Source organism: Ranitomeya variabilis, chromosome 3 (assembly GCF_051348905.1).
Source record: "Ranitomeya variabilis isolate aRanVar5 chromosome 3, aRanVar5.hap1, whole genome shotgun sequence".
Taxonomy (NCBI): Eukaryota; Metazoa; Chordata; class Amphibia; order Anura; family Dendrobatidae; genus Ranitomeya; species Ranitomeya variabilis.
Window position 1 is genome coordinate 699,264,991 of NC_135234.1, and position 13,325 is coordinate 699,278,315.

Sequence of the window (13,325 nt, forward strand, 5' to 3'; positions counted from 1 at the left end):
CTGCTATGAGATTTTGCCCGTTATCGCACACCACCAAACTGGGCTTGAAGTTTATTAGCACCAACCACACATCCGCCAGCTATTTGATTCCCATTCAAAGCTCCTGTGAGGTGTAAAATTTTTCCCACAAGCATATGTTTTCAAAACAGCTTGCTGTAGTTTACTTCTGGCTGCGCTGAAGTTGGTTGTGTAGGTGTTATGTTGACCAGATGAGGGGAATCCACAGCTCCTGCATGGTGTGATATTTTTTTTTACCCACCAGGTGAGTTTTAGGTCATCCTTCTGCTGTTTCCCACTGGCAGTTAGGAAGATATTACCTCCATTATTATTATTATTATGTGCAAAAAGAAAAAAAAAAAAAAAGCATGAACCGCACATCCCAAAATCATACGTTGATCTAAAGCCGCTAAGCAAAAATTTAAATACTGAACATGAGGTTTTCAGTTTAACATTCTGATCAGACTGTATGAAGCCCACTGCCCCTTCACGGCAAACCTTGTAGTGGGTCCTAACGCCCTAACGGAGCGGAGCCGTGCGGCGACCACCGCCGCAGCGGCCATGCACCAGCAGGGCGGACGGCCTTTTGCCCCACAGTACCCATGCTGCGAGACTGAGCCCCCATGACTCCAGACCGCGCCGCCCCACCAGCACAAAGCCACAGCAACAATGGCCGCCACACAGCACCAGCACCAAAATGAAGGGAGCATTTCAACTCACCTTCCTCCAGCTCTTCAGTGAGAGCCAAAATGGGCTAGACCCCTTACTTTGCAGTCTCCTGCTAATTAAAATCACCTGAGCCAAATGGGAGGAGTGCTGGTCCAAAAAAAGAGACAAGTATGTGCAAAAAGAAAAAAAAAACCATGAACCGCACATCCCAAAATCATACGTTGATCTAAAGCCGCTAAGCAAAAATTTAAATACTGAACATGAGGTTTTCAGTTTAACATTCTGATCAGACTGTATGAAGCCCACTGCCCCTTCACGGCAAACCTCGTAGTGGGTCCTAACGCCCTAACGGAGCGGAGCCGTGCGGCGACCACCGCCGCAGCGGCCATGCACCAGCAGGGCGGATGGCCTGTTGCCCCACAGCACCCATGCTGCGAGACTGAGTCCCCAAGACTCCAGACCGCGCCGCCCCACCAGCACAAAGCCACAGCAACAATGGCCGCCACACAGCACCAGCACCAAAATGAAGGGAGCATTTCAACTCACCTTCCTCCAGCTCTTCAGTGAGAGCCAAAATGGGCTAGACCCCTTACTTTGCAGTCTCCTGCTAATTAAAATCACCTGAGCCAAATGGGAGGAGTGCTGGTCCAAAAAATGAGACAAGTACATGCTATGTGCAAAAAGAAAAAAAAAAAGCATGAACCGCACATCCCAAAATCATACGTTGCCTAGCGGCTTTAGATCAACGTATGATTTTGGGATGTGCGGTTCATGCTCTTTTTTTTCTTTTTGCACATAGCATGTACTTGTCTCTTTTTTTGGACCAGCACTCCTCCCATTTGGCTCAGGTGATTTTAATCAGCAGGAGACTGCAAAGCAAGGGGTCTAGCCCATTTTGGCTCTCACTGAAGAGCTGGAGGAAGGTGAGTTTAAATGCTCCCTTCATTTTGGTGCTGGTGCTGTGTGGCGGCCATTGTTGCTGTGGCTTTGTGCTGGTGGGGCGGCGCGGTCTGGAGTCTTGGGGACTCAGTCTCGCAGCATGGGTGCTGTGGGGCAACAGGCCGTCCGCCCTGCTGGTGCATGGCCGCTGCGGCGGTGGTCGCCGCATGGCTCCGTTAGGGCGTTAGGACCCACTACGAGGTTTGCCGTGAAGGGGCAGTGGGCTTCATACAGTCTGATCAGAATGTTAAACTGAAAACCTCATGTTCAGTATTTAAATTTTTGCCTGGCGGCTTTAGATCAACGTATGATTTTGGGATGTGCGGTTCATGCTCTTTTTTTTTTTTCTTTTTGCACATAGCATGTACTTGTCTCTTTTTTTGGACCAGCACTCCTCCCATTTGGCTCAGGTGATTTTAATTAGCAGGAGACTGCAAAGTAAGGGGTCTAGCCCATTTTGGCTCTCACTGAAGAGCTGGAGGAAGGTGAGTTTAAATGCTCCCTTCATTTTGGTGCTGGTGCTGTGTGGCGGCCATTGTTGCTGTGGCTTTGTGCTGGTGGGGCGGCGCGGTCTGGAGTCTTGGGGACTCAGTCTCGCAGCATGGGTGCTGTGGGGCAACAGGCCGTCCGCCCTGCTGGTGCATGGCCGCTGCGGCGGTGGTCGCCGCATGGCTCCGTTAGGGCGTTAGGACCCAGTACGAGGTTTGCCGTGAAGGGGCAGTGGGCTTCATACAGTCTGATCAGAATGTTAAACTGAAAACCTCATGTTCAGTATTTAAATTTTTGCCTAGCGGCTTTAGATCAACGTATGATTTTGGGATGTGCGGTTCATGCTCTCTTTTTTTTCTTTTTTTTTTTTTTGCACATTATTATTATTATTATTTATTTATATAGCGCCATTAATTCCATGGTGCTGTACATGAGAAAAGGGGTTATGTACAGGGTTATAGATAACGTTTACAGTAAACAAATTTACAATGACAGACTGGTGCAGAGGGGAGAGGACCCTGTCCTTGTGGACTTACATTCTACGGGATAATGGGGAGGAGACAGAAGGTCGGGGGAGCGGCAGCTCTGGCGGTTGGTGACGTGGCAGCTCCGGCGGTTGGTGACACGGCAGCTCGTGTGGTGTTGAGGCGGCAGAATGGTTATTGCAGGATGTAGGCTTTCCTGAAGAGATGGGTTTTCAGGTTCTGTCTGAAGGATCCGAGGGTGGTTGATAATCGGAGGTGTTGAGGCGTGGAGTTCCAGAGGATCGGGGATATTCGGGAGAAATCTTGGAGGCGCTTGTGTGAGGAACGAATAAGTGTGGAGGAGAGTAGGAGGTCTTGGGAGGATCGGAGATTACGTAAGGAAAGATATTGGGAGATTAGTTCAGAGATACTGTATAGGGAGGGGATAGGTTGTGGATGGCTTTGTAGGTCAGTGTTAGTAGTTTAAACTGGATTCCTTGGGGAATTGGGAGCCAGTGGAGAGATTTGCAGAGGGGCGAAGCAGGGGAGTAGCGAGGAGAGAGGTGGATTAGCCGGGCAGCAGAGTTGAGGACAGACTGGAGCAGTGCAAGAGAGTTAGCAGGGGGGCCACAGAGGAGGGTGTTGCAGTAATCAAGGCGGGAGATGATGAAGGCATGCACAAGAGTTTTAGCAGATTGTGGGCTGAGGAAGGGACGGATTCTGGCAATATTTTTGAGTTGGAGGCGACAGGAGGTGACAAGAGTTTGGACATGGCCTTGAAGGACAGGGCAGAGTCGAGAGTTACCCCGAGGCAGCGGATTTCAGGTGCAGGAGAGAGCTTGATGCCATTTACCGTAATAGATAGATCAGGTAGGGGGGATACGCGAGATGGGGGAAAGATGATGAGTTCGGTTTTGTCTACATTGGGTTTTAGGAAGCGAGAGTTGAAGAAGGAGGATATGGCTGATAGACACTCCGGGATTCTGGACAGCAGAGAGGTGACATATGGGCCAGAGAGGTAGATCTGAGTGTCGTCCGCATGCAGGAGATAGTGTAGGAGTGGGAAACGCTAAATGTGTGGTTGGAAAGGTATGAAGCAATCCAGGACAGGGCAAGGCCTTTGATGCCAAGGGAAGAAAGAATCTGTAGCAGTAGGCAGTGGTCGACTGTGTCTCCATTATCAAACAGTTTGATGACTTGTCTGATTTGTCCTCTGCAAGACTAAGTTACAGTACAAGTTTTGCAGAGATTGGATAGCAACCATTTCAATTCCTCCAATTTATGTATAATAGGAATAGCAAACACCAAATGGCACTCATGAAACATATGAATAATTTCTACTTGTTTTAACTGCAATAGATTGATGCATACAAATCTTTCTCTGAACCAGGAGAGAGTACTCAACAAATTTGTAGACGCAATATTGCTCCCCATAGCAATACCAGAAAAAAGGTCCACTATCACCTGCTATGGCTCTCAAGTCTTTCCAGTATATGCAAGGAGTAGTTCCAATTTGCTGGTACGTCGCATATGAGGCGGGGAGCAGAAAGACAGAAGTGATGCTGCACCGCAGCAGGGTGAGGAGGGCATAGGGCATAACCATGCACACACTGCTCGCATTTTCTGACTGGATGAGGACACGGTGGAGGAAGCGGAGTAGGAGAAGGAGGAAGCAACATGGGCAGAGAAACAGCAGTAGTAGCCAATGTAATATCTAGTGGTCGGTGTTGGCTGTGCAGCTGGGGCAGCGTGACCACCAACTCTTGCTCCAAATTGCCCAAGCCATCAGGGGTTACATCATCAGACCTCGCCAGTCTGTCTGTAATTCTGATGCACAACTTATCCACTTTTGTCCTCGCTACTCCTATGCTTCTACCCTCTGCAAAGGCATCCATATTCTGTCTCTTCACATACAGTATATATGAATTTATCTCCCACCACGTAATCTCTGGTCCTCCCAAAAAATCTTTCTCTTCTCCACAATCATACATTCCTCATCTGATCACCTGCAAGACTTCTACGAGTATCCCCCATCCTGTAGAATTCTGGAGCCCAACATATCTAATTATCCCCTACATCCGAATCTTTCAAGAGAAACTTGAAACCCATGTCTTTCAAACAGCTTACAGCCTCACATCACCCTGCTGTGACCTCACCATTACTAAAACTGCTGCAGCCCCCAAATCTACTGTCCCCTTCTCCATTATCCTGTAGAATGTAAGGCCACAAGGAAAGGGTCCTCTCACCTCTGTACCTGTCTGTCACTATTAGTTTGTTAATTGTAATTTGTATTTGTCTTTTCTATGTAACCCCCTTCATTTACAGCACCATGGAACCATTGTTACTCTAAAAATAAATAATAATAATAATCCCCGTACGTTGTTCCACCCAGTCTTCTCCCTTGCCCTCCTTGCCGCTGCACACACAGCAGAAAGCTTCAGCAGTTGGCACCTGTGTTTCATCATCAGCATCATGAGAGATGTTCTGCAGTGGTCCGCTGATCATCTGCATTACCCCTCCCAAGTAGTCATCCTCCAATTGAATAAGTGGTTGGGCATCAACACACTTAATCTTTTCTAATTATGGGGCATGGCCAGGTGGATGGCCCATGGAACCACACTATCAAAGAAAAGAAATGACTGCTGCATGACTTGAGGCTCAGACTGCTTGCCTGATCTGCAAGGGGGTGAGGTGGAAAACAGATGCCCATGAGGCGCAGGTGCAAAGCTGCTCTTTCAGTAGGGGACTGGGTGGAAGACAAAGCAAAAGGACTGAAGGCACTCTCAGTTAACCAATATAAAACCATCTCTACTTGTTCTGGCCTCACCATTCATCCAACGGAACTCGGGCCTACGAAATTACACAAAACCTCCTGTCATCTGAGGAAGGTGTCTCATTTGGGAACGTAGGAGACACAGATTGACTGTGCCCTCTCTCCCTGCAGCAGCTATATCACCAACACCAGCAACATAACCAAATCTCCTATTTGATGCTCTCATTGATGAGTATTACACGGCCTGTATACAGAGAGAGTGGCCAACAGATTATTACAATGCCTGTTTTCAGAGTACACCCCAAAAATAAATAAACAAACAAACAAACAGTGCTGGCTACCTCCTTCTACTCTGCCTTTTCCACCTACACTGCCATATCCTCCTCGACCTCCTAAATCAAGATTATAATTTTTTCAGTTTTTTTATTGTTATTTTAAGTCACTGTTCGTGTTGAGCGATACCTTCCGATATGCAAAGGTATCGGTATCGGATTGGATCGGCCGATATCCACAAAATATCGGATATCGCCGATACCGGATACCAATGCATATCAATGGGACACAAAATATCGGAATGGTTCCCAGGGTCTGAAGAAGAGGAAACTCTCCTTCAGGCCCTGGGATCCATATTCATGTATAAAATAAAGAATAAAAATAAAAAATATTGATATACTCACCCCTCAGACGGCCCCGGCTCTCACCGGTCCAAGCGTCTGCCTCCGTTCCTAAGAATGCAGGGAGTGAAGGACCTTCGATGATGTCATGCCTTGTGATTGGTCACGTGACCGCTCACGCGACCAATCACAAGCCGTGACGTCATCGAATGTCATTCACTCCCTGCATTCTTAGGAACGGAGGCTGCCGGTTACATCGCTAAGGTCCAGGGTCCGCCGGAAGGGTGAGTATATCCATATTTTTTATTCTTTATTTTTTACATGAATATGGATCCTAGGGCCTGAAGGAGAGTCTCCTCTCCTCCAGACCCTGGGAACCATACGCACCGCACACTTCCGATTCCGATTTCCGATATTGCAAAAATATCGGAACTCAGTATCGGAATTCCGATACAGCAAATATCGGCGGATACCCGATACTTGCAGTATCGGAATGCTCAACACTAGTCACTGTCCTATCCACATTTGTTTGCAAGTAAATTGTCTTGTTCTTACACCCATTTGGTTTCCTTTAGCAGCCCCATAGTTCTTACTCAGACAATTTTACAGTCATTTTAAAGCCCCGTGTCATAATCCGGACCAGGTTTTGAGTCCTGTCTTCTCTTTTCCCGGTCTGATCATGTCAGGGATTAACTTTTCTCAGCCTATGTCTGGTCTCAGGTTTGCTATTTAGCCCCACTGTGTCCTGCAGATCATGTCAGTTATAGATTCTGCCTAGTGCTGCTTTAAGCTGACTCTGATTGCTCTGTTTTGTCCGGCTGCACTTGCAGCGCCCCAGAGTCCTGGTCGTTGCAGTACTGATGCTCCGCCGCTAAGGGGGGCTATGGTACGTCTGATGGCACTGAAGGAGTTCACTTGACCAGGTATCACAGACACCAATACACTTCACAGTCTGGCCTCCAGGGGGAGCTAAGGGTGCTATGTATTAGGCCACTCCTCACAATCTGGTAAAACTGGGGGTTAGATAAGAAGTTAGTCAGAAGCTGACTGGGTTGGAACCAGGCAACATCCTGTGGCAGAGGGTGTTGCAGGGGAAGATTCAGGGGGGTCCCTGTCAGGGGTGGGAATGGGACTCAAGTATCGGACGGTATCCCTGATGGTTCCCAGGGACTGAAGGAGAGGAAACTCTCCTTCAGGCCCTGGGATCCATATTAATGTGTAAAATAAAGAATTAAAATAAAAAATATTGCTATACTCACCTCTCCGACGCAGCCTGGACCTCACCGAGGGAACCGGCAGCATTGTTTGCTTAAAATGCGCGCTTTTCCTTCCTCCCGTGATGTCACGGCTTGTGATTGGTCGCGTGCCGCCCATGTGACCGCGACGCGACCAATCACAGCAAGCCGTGACGTAATTTTTAGGTCCTGAATGCCTAATTCTAGGCATTCATGATTTTAAAATTACGTTCCGGCTTGTGATTGGTCGCGTCGCGGTCACATGGGCGGCGCGACCAATCACAAGCCGTGACGTCACGGGAGGCAGGAGAAGCGCGCATTTTTAAAATTACGTCACGGCTTGTGATTGGTTGCGTGCCGCCCATGTGACTGCGACGCGACCAATCACAGCAAGCCGTGACGTAATTTCAGGTCCTGAATGCAGAAATATGCATCAGGACCTGAAATTACGTCACGGCTTGTCTCTGACCGTGAGTTTGCTTATTCCGTTTGTACTGCGCTACAGTCTAGGATTTGACCCTGCTTGTTTTGACTATTCTGCTGCCACCTGTGGTAGCCTCACTGTTGCACTGCAGGTTAGCTCTGTTCGGTGCAGACCTGCTTCCTCTTTACCGCTATCTAGTGAAGCCTGCATCTACCTGCATTGCAGCAGCATGACACCCCGATGTTCAGGTCCCCATTGACTTCTATTGGATTCGAGTTTAGGGTCAAGTTTGGCCCTGAACCTAACTTTTCACTGTAGATTAGTTAAACCTATACATCCATGGGTCCGCTCATCACTAATCCCCAGTGCAAGATTACAATGATACTTGTTTTACAAGTATGTGTCCAAGGAAAACATCTTAATGTATTTAGGAATGAAAAAGGATGGAAATGCAGTGGTAGATCCACCCACTATCTTTTGACTTTAAACAGAAATAATGCATTTTACACACACTTTATTACACACACATTTCCTGTACTAAACAGCTTTATAAATCCTGCTGATTTGCGCAACTGTAAATTCTTTGACAGCTCTGAATGGACACAATCTATTAGAAAATAGTTTTAAAAAGCTGCATGCAGCATATGAAACTTTCCACCAATGCAAAAACCCCTACAAAGGAAAAAATTATCTCCAAAGTTCAAAAGATAAGCTTGCTTTTGTAGTTAGTATTTGGAATTGGGAAAACACCTGCACATGCAAATTCCCACTACTGTGAGCTCTGGAAATTAATGCAAATACCCAATTGCAGAAAATATATTAAAAAAAAATTGGAGATATATTGATTTTATTTTCATGAAGTATGGTATAGACAAAAATATATATTGTATGTATTGATTAAAAATATATATAGCAATACCCCCTATCAGAGGCTAAATGCATTTAAGTAGAAAACAACAACCTTTAAATCCAGTCTGCACAGTGATCAAAGCTTTGGTTACACTATTCAATTGCTAAAGCACTAACAAAAGAAAAGTTAAGGGTCTCCCTGGTGAGGATTTAAGGCAAAGGAGCTTTCTTTTCCTTATTTTCTGGTTATGAATCAATAGAAAAGTATAAAATTGTGTTTTAAAAAAACGTATTCTTTATTTTTTGGGCTACCATTCTTGCCAGTAAAAGGGAAATAACTGCCCTCACTAAAGTCTCTAATGACCTACTAACAGCTAAATCTAATGGTCACTACTCCATGCTAATTCTCTTGGATCTCTCTGCAGCATTCAATACTGTGAATCATCAGCTCCTCCTCACTATGCTCCGCTCCATCGGCCTCAAGGACACCGTTCTCTCTTGGTTCTCCTCCTATCTCTGACTGATCCTTCACTGTATGTTTTGCTGGTTCCTCCTCCTCTCACCTTCCCCTTACTGTTGGGGTTCCTCAAGGATCAGTCCTAGGCCCCCTCCTCTTCTCTTTGTATACCGCCCCTATTGGTCAAACAATCAGTAGATTTGGTTTCCAGTACCATCTCTATGCTGACGATACCCAATCATACACCTCTTCTCCTGTTATCATGCCGACCTTTTAAGAAAACACCGGTGATTGTCTTACCGCTGTCTCTAACATCATGTCCTCCCTCTATCTGAAACTGAACCTGTCAAAAACTGAACTCCTCATGTTCTCTCCCTCTACTAACCTACCTTTGCAACATGCCCGCTGCCTTGGGGTCATCCTTGATTCCGAGCTTTCATTCACCCCCCACATCCAGTCACTGGCTCGCTCTTCTTATCTGCATCTCAAAAACATTTCTAGAATTCGCCCTTTTCTTACTTTCGACTCTGCAAAAACTCTTACTGTCTCACTTATTCATTCTCGTCTGGACTATTGTAACTCTCTACTAATCGGCCTCCCTCTTACCAAACTCTCCCCGCTCCAATCTGTCCTGAATGCTGCTGCCAGGATCATATTCCTCACCAACCGTTACACCGATGCCTCTACCTTGTGCCAGTCATTACACTGGCTACCAATCCACTCCAGAATCCAGTAAAAAGCTACTACCCTCATCCACAAAGCACTCCATGGCTCAGCACCACCCTACATCTCCTCTCTGGTCTCAGTCTACCACCCTACCCGTGCCCTCCGCTCCACTAATGACCTCAGGTTAGCATCCTCAATAATCAGAACCTCCCACTCCCATCTCCAAGACTTTACACGTCCTGCGCCGATTCTTTGGAATGCACTACCTAGGTTAATACGATTAATCCCCAATCCCCACAGTTTTAAGCGTGCCCTAAAAACTCATTTGTTCAGACTGGCCTACCGCCTCAATGCATTAACCTAACTATCCCTGTGTGGCCTATTAAAAAAAAACAAAAAAAAAACATAATCAGGTTCCTCGCATCATGTTCTCATACACTTTATGCAGTTAATAGCACTCTGTGTCTGTACTGCTACATACTTAGGCAGTTAACTGGTTCATGCAGCTTTACATGAACACCCAAGCCTTACACTATGGCTGGTCCAAATAACTAAAGCAATTGTTACCATCCACCTCTCGTGTCTCCCCTTTTCCTCATAGGTTGTAAGCTTGCGAGCAGGGCCCTCATTCCTCCTGTTATCTGTTTTGAACTGTGATTTCTGTTATGTTGTAATATCTATTGTCTGTACAAGTAGCCTCTATAAGTTGTAAAGCGCTGCGGAATATGTTGGTGTTATATAAATAAAAATTATTATTATTATTATTATTATTACATACCCTAAAAGACCATCAAAACATTAAAAAGTAAAAAAAAATCCTTATGTTTACCTCAGCACTCACCGCTCTGGCCTGTCTGCGTCACCTATCCGGTCCTCGCCGCATCTTCAGATTCTTCAGATCCCCATCACTCTGCGAAAGGTCACGGCATTGAGAATAGTAAAAGACAAAGAAGAGTACAAAATATGGCGAAGATCGTCTACAAAATATACATTTTATTAAGAGATTGGACACCAAACACAATCCGTGATTGAAATGATTAAATACTTTTGAAAAGATACATGATTTAATCTTGGGCATGTCGATAATATAATGCCGAGCAAAAGGGTAACAACGTTTTGAGCTTTTGACTGTCAAGCTCCATATTTCACCATCAATTTCTCAATCCGTTAGCCCCCTTTTCCCTTGTTTTTTCCAGATTAATTTGCACCCATCAGAGACTATTCTGTTGACTTTCATCTCATCACTCCAAATCAGCCATTTCCAGTCTTCTACTGTCCATTTTGTACTTTATTACATTCTTGAGCCAACACTTCTTATGATGATATCGAAGTCCTTTCAAACCAGTAACCTTTTGCTTATGAATCAACCTAATAACACACTGAGCTATTTGGAAATGTGAGAACAGGCAGTATTTTGTAGTATACAGGAAGAAAAATATTTTTCCACTACCAGGAGCAAAACAGTAACAATGCAGTGACATGGATTAAAAGGGATGTCCGTTCCAAATCGATAAGTCTGCAGTCACTCTGTGTGACTGCAGACATATGAATCCCATCAGCGGATCGGAAAGTATGTATGCGTTATACATAACAACAGCCAGAGCCCATCCAGTGGGCACGGCCTTGCCCCATACTCAATACAATTGTATAATGTAGAACGCGAGGCTGCGCCAACTGGACAGGCTCTGGCTGGTAGTATGTATAGCTCATACATACCCTTCGAGCTCAGAAACTGGCGAATCCTTGTAGCGCACAGTGTGTGCGTTGGGGGATTCATAAGTCTGCAGTGATACAAAATGACTACAGACTTATAGATTTATACCGGACAGCCCCTTTAAGGTCTGGCCTCTCCAAAACATTTACAAGGTTTCCCCTTAAACTAATTTGAGTGTTGCTTTAACAGTATGCTTTGTGTCATTGTCTCGTTAGAAAGTGATCCTCCATCCCAGTCTCAAATCACTGACAGACTGAGAAAGGTTTTGCTCAAGAATATCCCTGCATCTCTGCAATATCTGCAATATCCCTGGTCCATCTTCTCCTTGGCTAGGACCATTTTCTCTGTCCCAGCTGCCGAAAAACATCCCCACAGCATGATGATGCCACCACCATGTTTCACTTTGGGGATGGATTTCTTTTGATGATGAGCTGTGTTAGTTTGGTACCCAACATAGCATTTACCTTTGTGGCCAAAAAGTTCAATTTCGGTCTCATCTGACCAAAGCACCATCCTCAATACTCTTCCCACATCTCTTTTGGCAAGCTCAAAATGAGTCTTACAATTTAAAGGCCACCTTTAAGTAGTGTGCTGCTTATTGTAGTTGAATGGACAGATACTCCAGTCTCTTCTTGGGAACTCTGCAGCTCCTTCAGGGAAACCCATGGTCTCCGTGCTGCCTCTCTGATTAATGGCCGCCTTGCCCTTGTTGACAGTTTTAGTGGGCAGCCCTCTCTTGGCAGGTTTTTTGTGTTACCATATTCTTTCCATTTGATGATAATTGAGTTGATAGTGCTCCGGAGGATCATCAGAGTATGGGATATTTTTTTATATCCCAACCTTGACTTGTTCTTCTCAACAACTTTGTCCCTGACTTGTTTGGAGATCTTCTTGGTCTTCATGGTGTTGATTGGTTAGTGGTGCCTCTTACTTAATGATGTTGCAGCCTCTGTGGCTTTTCATAAAAGGTAAAGTGTATATGCTGACAGACCATGTGACACTTAGATTGCACACGGGTGGACTTCATTTCACTAAGCATGAGATTTATGACAGTAGTTACTTGTACCAGAAATTTTTAGGGACTTCATAGCAAAAGTGGTGAATATATATGCACATGACAATTTTTAGTTATTTGATCCAATAAATGTAACCCCTTAATGACCGCTGATACGCCTTTTAACGGTGGTAGTCAAGGATACTTAAACCACAGCGCTGTTAATTATTGTATAGCGCCCCCAGAGTCGGATTTTCTTTGGGATCTCAGCTGCCGGGGGTAGCTGAGACCCCAGAGAACATGATTCGGGTTGGTTTTTCCCGAACCCCAGGTTGCCATCGCCCTTATTAACCATATAATGGCAGCCGCAAAAAAAAAAGTGTGATTGCCATATAATTTCTCTGTCCTATGTGATCGCACATCAGAGGACAGAGAAATAGGGTCCCTGATCTCCCCCCCCCCCCCCCCGATGCTTAACAATGATTTTTTCTATTGGTTCATTTTGGTCACTGTGATAGACCCTATCACAGTGATCAAAATAAAAAATATAGTAAATAACCCCACTCTTTATCATCCCCTTAGTTAGGGAAAAATAATAAAATAAAGAAAATATATTTATTTCCATTATCCCATTAGGGTTACAGTTGGGCTAAAGTGAGTTGGGCTAAAGTTAGGGTTAGGGTTGGGTCTAAAATTAGGGTTAAAGTTAGGACTAAAGTTAGTGTTAGAGCTGGAACTAGGGTTAGGTGTTATGATCTGGTGACCTTGGAGCCGCATGAAACTTATTCTGGAGTTGGTGGAACCTGTACTGACCGCAAATCCTGAACTAACACCGCAACTAGAAGTAGCCGTGGGGTGTGCCTAAAATACCCTAGACACCTCGACACAGCCGGAGGACTAAATACCCCTATAGATGGAAATAGGAATGCTACCTTGCCTCAGAGCAGACCCCCAAAGGATAGTCAGCCCCCCACGAATAATGACTGTGAGTAGGAGAAGAATAGACACACACAGGTAGAAAACAGGATTTAGCAAAAGAGG